The sequence below is a fragment of the Cuculus canorus genome, chromosome 2 (assembly GCF_017976375.1).
Source record: "Cuculus canorus isolate bCucCan1 chromosome 2, bCucCan1.pri, whole genome shotgun sequence".
NCBI lineage: Eukaryota > Metazoa > Chordata > Aves > Cuculiformes > Cuculidae > Cuculus > Cuculus canorus.
In genome coordinates this window covers 108,164,567-108,171,798 of record NC_071402.1, presented here as the reverse complement: position 1 = coordinate 108,171,798, position 7,232 = coordinate 108,164,567, and positions in this window count along the sequence as shown.

Genomic DNA, 7,232 nt, shown 5'->3' with positions numbered 1-7,232 from the left:
GCCATAACATATGATAGGGCGAGAAGATCCAGAGAGATTTCTCAGATCTGCCAAGTTTGATGTGGTTCTGTGAAGGGTTTTTTCTTACCACTGAGAAACCCTCCCATTTCTTGCTCCTTTCTCATTGCCAAAAATGTATCTGTTCCTCTCTCTCTCCCTCTCTAGGTCAACCTACTTCCTAGTAGGCTTGCAGCACTCCTGAAGAAGTAGGACGCTGAGGGGATGAAAAAACATCAAATGGAAGGGTTTCATCAGTTCTGAACTAGCTCCCACCAGAAAGACCAGCAGCACTGGTCCTCTGCCTCAGACTGTGTTTTTCCATGTTTCATTTGGGATCCCTGCAGTTTCTGCTGGAATTATGGGCATAAAAAGGATGCTTCTGTAGAGAGCACCAGGGCAGTCCTCAGGACCCACAGGAGAAGATGGATGGCTGCTCTGAGAGTTGTAGTCCAGCAAGACCAGGAGCAGAGGATGCTCTCAGAGGTTCTGGCAGCTGTTCCAGTGAGAAGCAGAGAGTGGCAAAGTGCAAGGTGGTGACTGGCCAGCGAGACCCTGCTTATAATACACCACCACGGCATCAGCTTTTTGTGTGTTTAAAGGGGGTATTTTACTATTGTGGGTCAGGGAATCACCAGAAAGAGTGGAGAGCAAATAGAGGAAAAAAACAAGCTAGGGGAAAGTAAGACATGCAGCCTGGCCCAGCTCAGCTTCTTGCAGAGGACAGACAGCTGTGAAGAGCCTGAAAATGGGGAGAAGGAGCACGGAGAAGCAAGAGCCGGGGCCCGGGGTTCCAATCTTGCCTGTAACTCTTACAGACTTGGCATCACTACCCTCTGATGTGGCACCTCTCTTTCCCACCCTATATGAGGGCACAAAACTACCCAGAACAGACAGGAACTTCTAAGTGAAAATGCTTGCTTTTGATGCCAGAGGCACAATCTAGGCAAGTACTGTTTTCTTCCCAGTACATCTGCCACGCTAGACTTAAATTCACCTTGTCAAAGAGCAGGCACCTGCCATTTCTTGAGAAAAAATGTGGTCTCTGCATTGGTCCCTGGGGACCAGCAGAGACAAACAACGCAGCAGCTTGCTGGGGCACTCACTGTTATGGGGATAAAACAGGGCGACGGAGACCTATTGATGCCAGATAGAAACAATAGAAACCAGCTGCTGTGGTGAGAAAGTGGCCATTTGCCGTGCCAGCTGCAGCCAGGGATGGCGGAGGAAAGGGATAGGAGATCACAGGTGGGTTGGGATGCTGCAGCCTCCAGCCCCGCTGCATCCTGGTGCAACTTTTTGCCTCATTTCAGCTGTTACTAGTGAGGGAGAGAAGCAAGGAAAGGAAAACAATGAATAATGTTGCCTGTCTTTCTTTTTACATTTTGAAAGCTTTGCTAATATCCATTTTGCTTGCTCCAGACTTGAAACATCCCTGGGAAGCATCTGGAATCTGGTGCTCAATGTGTGTTGTCTTGAATATCCATTTTAACTTCCTGTGCTGTCACTCAGTGAACTTTCTGTCTGGAAATCCAATTTCCTCTCTAAATTTTACACTACTATGGACTTTCTGTTCTTTGAGGGATTTGTTTTGGGCTTGTTGGACCAAAAGGAGGCCAGATATTTTCTAGCCCATAGCTCTGCCTGGATTATGGTTTGATAACACTCTGAGAGGATCCATGTGCCTGGCTGACAGGTCTGTGGGCTCGCTGCCCTTGCCTGGCTTTTTATATGATGCTGAATCCTCACTCTTTATCACTAAGCAGAGCTCTCAGATCTACCAATGAAATCCCTTTCATTTCATTTTGGTACATTAGCACCACAGGTTGTGTAGGACTGCGTCTCTTTTGGAGAATGATGCAAGTCCAGGGGAGTGTGTATGGCGGAGTGCACTTTTCAGGCGAGGCTTGCCAAGCTGCCATGCAAATTTAGCTTTCGGTAGACGTCAATGAAATCTGCAGTACCCGGCTTTTCCCCAAAGCTTCACTTCATTAAGCTCATATTTGCTAACTAGATCTACTCCTAACATGGAACACCATGCTGTTCTTCAGCTGTTTATCCACAATAATTAGGTGTTGTAAGGGATGGTGGATCAATAGTGAGCTCCATGCATTGTCACGTGGCACCAAATGCTCCTGAGATACAGTTACATACCCAAAGCGAGTAGAAGAAGACTGATAACCATGAAAATAAGGGAAAATTAAAGATTTCAAGGTCTGGTCATTTCAAAAGTTGTTACTATGTGAGATTTTCAGAAGGCTATTAAAAGTGGCCAATGGCCCATTCTGCTCATAGCTGTGTCCAGTCTGTTTCAATGGAAGAAGGTGGAAATATGTCCCAGGAATGATGCTATATGTAAAAAGATGGGGGTATAATTAGGAAAACGAACTTCTGATCTGTTAGGTAGTCAGCAAAAGCTATGAAATATGGGGCTAAATACTGTATGACTGTTGCAGAGCACTGATCTCCTTCCAAATACTTCTGAAGACCTCATCACTGTGACCTAAGGATTCAGCTCAAAAGCTCAATTCTCTGTTATACCATCTCTTCCATAAACCTGCAGAATAAAATAAAGAGGAGATGAGTGTAGTGAGGATGGCTTGTATCAGACATAGCTGGGGAAAGAAAATAGTGAAATCTTTCAGACACACCAGCATTTGTCTTGATGTTGCCTCTCTTGATGTGCTTTGATGAATGATTTACATCACTGGGGGAACACCCACAAACCCCACAACACCAGCCCCTGGTAGTAGCTGTCCTGTAAGGCTCGTTGCTGGATAAGAGTATTGACTTTGTGAAGAGGAGTCCTGATGCCCACTCTTGAAACATATGTGAGGCTGTTGGAAGAGTGTGAGGTAATCACAGCAGGTGTGTAATCCACCCAGCCTGGTGGTAACAACTGGAAAAGCAAGCAGTATAGCTGATAGGCTGGAAGAAATGACTTCACAGTTGGACCTTTGTTGCTCCCCTTTTGTTATAGGGAGAAATTAGTAGACCTCAAATGATCTTATTGGCTATTTACATATTTGCACACAGATCTCGTAAAAGAGTTTCCTATCAGGCATATTTATAGGAACTTTGAAATTGAAGTGAATATTAAGAGGAAAACCAAAACCTTTAAATGCAGTCCTTTACTGGTATCTGGCTTCTGAAAACCACTGTGATAGGGAAACTTGAACTAAGTAGTTTGCGTTCCAGTAATAACTAGTTGAATCTGCACAAACTGACATATCAAATGGCTGTTCAGAAGTGCTTATGAGCCATGTTCAGTTGGGAACAAAAATTGTAGCAAAACTCCTCTGGTATTTGCAGTAACTGCAGCAAAAAAACATATCAAAAGTTGGTATAAAATGATTTTTTAAAAAAAATGTGGCATTGACCAAAAAGTGAGGAAAAACCCATGTGTCATTTTCCCCCTAATTTTTTAAGAAGAAATTAAAAAAAAAAGGCATAAAATTTTGTTAATTAAATTAGTAACTGCAAAGTACTACCTCAGCTTTATTCAATTCTCTGCTGTACAAGAAGAAAGCAAGAGAATGTACTTCATTTTTCTACCAGTTTACTTCTTAAACAGATTTATTCACACAGTGCAATCTTTCTTCCACTCAGGGAATAAAGGGAGAGAGGAAGAGAAATCTCTGGTCCGAACATCAGGTTTTCCATCTGATTTGTTCCCAGTACATGGGAAAAACACAGCAGATTGCATGTTGTGTTTACTAAAGAACATACACATGCATTTAAATCACTTACAGCTTCCTCTTTTATGATGCAATTGTGAATTATGTTCTTTTTGCATTCGTAATTAGAGGGCAGAGCAGATGCAAAAGCTTGGTTTAAAGTGCTGTGTCCATTAAAATAACCTAGACTACCGAGTCATTGTTCACTATAATGGGAAAATATGCCCATTATAATTGTATTTCTTTTCCAGTTCGATATATTGAAGGGACATAACATTCAGCAAATGTTATTCAGATTGTGAAGGTCCCTGAAACAGAGTGGTGCTGGACTTGGGTTTTGTTTGCTTAGGAGGAAAAAAAATGATGCCAACACACCACACCTTATTCTTGTACAAAGCATCTGACAATTTAAATTTTTGAGAAGTTCTCTGTTGTTTCATAAGAAAGCTTTTGTTTTCCTCAGCAGGACTTTTACTCAAAATGGCACTTAGGCTACAAAATATTTTAAAACGTTATCTGTTAGGCTTTTCATTTTGAACCAAGGCTAAACAAGCACTCAGATTTTGATCAAAGACAGCTGCCCCGTAATCTGTAGTTATGCTTGATTGAGATAGGCTCTGACAGCCAACATAACAATAGACAGACCATTCTTTAACATATTAACCCTTGTGACCTAATTAGCCATCCAAAAAATGCAAATAAGATCCTCAGCAACCTTTTTAACCGTTTGCTTCTCAATGACATTTGATTTTCCTTTTGCAATGTCAGTGCGCTTGTGTTAAAATTTTAAAGATGTTTAGCCTTGCCACAGAACAGATGCACACATTAAGCACTTGCACGGCTCTAATTGAAAAACTCTGTCTTTAGCCACCAGTGCTCACAGCAACATTTGCAAGCTCAAGGTTGAAGATCTTGGCTAAACAGAATGTTAACCATCCCGACTACATCGTTTACACATTTACTGATGATCGGTAAATACAGTTGAAATTGTAAACAGAGGATGAGGGGTGGTAGTGAGGGAGCAGTAGGGAAAGAAAAGAGGGGGGAGGAAAGGAAAATCTGAAATTGCAGTGCTCCATTTACTTTTGAAAATAAATCTGTATTTCTCTGAGTAATATAAAAAAAGATTAAAGGTATAATTCACATTACACAACAGAATATGCAATAATGAGAGCAAATCCCTACCAGTGAATTGTTTATTTTAACTGGCATTATGTTATTTGTGTGTGTTAACTGTAGTATATCTTCAACATGCGTCAATTTTCCCCTTTGAAAGCAAAGTAATAAAATTCACTGAAAGTTAACCCTGGTCTGTTCTGGTCAAGGATATTTAGATAAATATCTGCACAGGAAGGTTTGAATTCAGTTTACAGTAATCCCTATCTGGTTAATTATTGCCCCTAACTTATGCTAGTGAACCGCTCATTTGCAAATGCTGTAGCGCCCTTTCCCGTTATGTTTTGTGGTGACCCATGAAGTGAAAATATGTATCGATTTGTTGATTGTCTATCTTTTTTTTACATCTATGCTTTTTTATCTTTCTCTACCTCAACATGGTGCCTCCCAACAGCACTTTGGGTGTGCACAGAGTTCTTCCTTGAGCCGGGCAGGAAGCCTTCCATCCCAGTACGTCTGTTACTTCTTTCTAACATAAGCTCCAATATACTGAGTACCTGTTCCTTTGGACTGTGTAAAGGAGTAATATGACAATGAGGATATTATGGGATAAGAACCTGATGTTTGATCAGCATGTGTTAGCTTAGAATGCTCTGTCACTGATGTAGATTTAAAAAACACTGTAGTCTAAATTGTTAATGTAGCTGGGTTTTGGACTCTCAAAGACATGTATTCGCTAAAATTTTGAGTCTATGGAAAAGCATACAGTAGTGTAAGCACAAAGCATGACAAAACTTCCACTGGCATTCACTGCAGAGATGGGCAGACGAAGTCTTGAAAGTAAAGGATAAATCAAAACATGATGAGCAACACCTCATGCGTCCAGCTCTCAAAAATTCTCTAGAGACACTTGTCTCTTCATCTGCTTTTGGGGGTTTTTTTTTGAGAAGGGGGGAGGGGGTATCACTTGCTGACTTTTTTCCTGCCTAAGGATTTACTTTTTGATTTCCTTTTTATAAACCAGAAACTGAAATTGCTGATGCTATTTCATGATTCAAAAGTACTGGGATTTTGGTAGAAATCCCAAATATCTCACTCTTGGCAAGAAACTCACAGGAGCACCTTCAGCTGAAGACATTTGTGATTTTTATGGTGAGAATTGTGACACGCTTGAGTGTGTATCTACCCAAAAGTGGTCGTTGTGACTGCAGTGTACCTGGGCTGGCTTTTTTTGTGCTATGTGGGGATGCTCAGCAGGAACTGATCTGTCTCTTGCTATCTGTAGGGCGTCTCTGCCTCCACACGGCTGCTGGTTTAAAACTAGCTTGGACCGTGGGCAGAACTCGCCGTCTTTGTTGTGACTGCAGCACAGACACATATTGTGTTTCTTTGCCTAAGAGAACAGAAGACAAATGGGGATTTGTAGAAATCTGCATTAAGAGGTTTATTCACTGTAAGTGTTAATGATAACTGGAGAAAAATAACGTGCCAGAGCGTGGTGGCAGCTTGCACTGCCAGAGAACACATCTCATCGCACCTCTGACCAACACAGCTGTGCTGTCAGAACGGGATGGAGTTGGCCTTTGTAGGGGAAGCAAATGTGAAAAGAAGGCAGCAATCATCGGCAAATCATGCCAGAAATGCTGAGCTCTTGCCCAGTCGTGATGTGATATTGACAACCTATGCCCCACTAGCAAAGTTCTGCCCCTTTTTTGGAGGTCTGTCGTAAGAACCTCCCATCCTCTGGACTTCACGGGCATTTCCAACTGTGATCCCAAGGAGGGCTCATACTGGATGCATGTGCCTTGACTTGTGCAGTTTGTGAGTTTAATACAGTATTCCCCACAGAGGGAAAACCTCTGGTAGGATTAGGTGTATTTCTGTAGCTTTGCCAGTCTTAAATGAGCCCAAATCTGCTGTAACTGATAAGTCTATTGCCATGTCTTTTCTTTTTTCTTTTTTCTTTTTTTTTTTTTAATAGGCTGAGTTGGATTTAAAAAAAAAAGAAAATGAACTGCTGCAGTAGTGTGCTGAGTCAACTCTCTTGTAAGTTTCTTTTACAATTGAAGGCTCAGACTTAGCAATGTTTTTCTTCTTAAGGTTCTATCAGTCATCAGCGATGCTACCTCCATGTTCAGCCACAATTACAGTAGAGAGAATAGCAAATGCAGCAGAGGAAGCAGGAACAGAAGGGTTGTATGTGTTCTTGAGGGGAAATACCCAGAGGAAAATGGTCCCTCGTGAAACAGTAAGTACTTCTCTGAGGATTGATGGGGCAAGAAACATTACTGTGCAACTCTAGGTCTGTAAAAATTGAGTGCAACTTGAATGATGCTTTTGGAGGGTGAAAGTGGTGGCACAAGGCAGTAATGAAAAGTAGTGGGTCAAACTTCTGCCAAAAGATACTGTTTGAGGTCAGTAGCACATTCACTCAGGATAGTA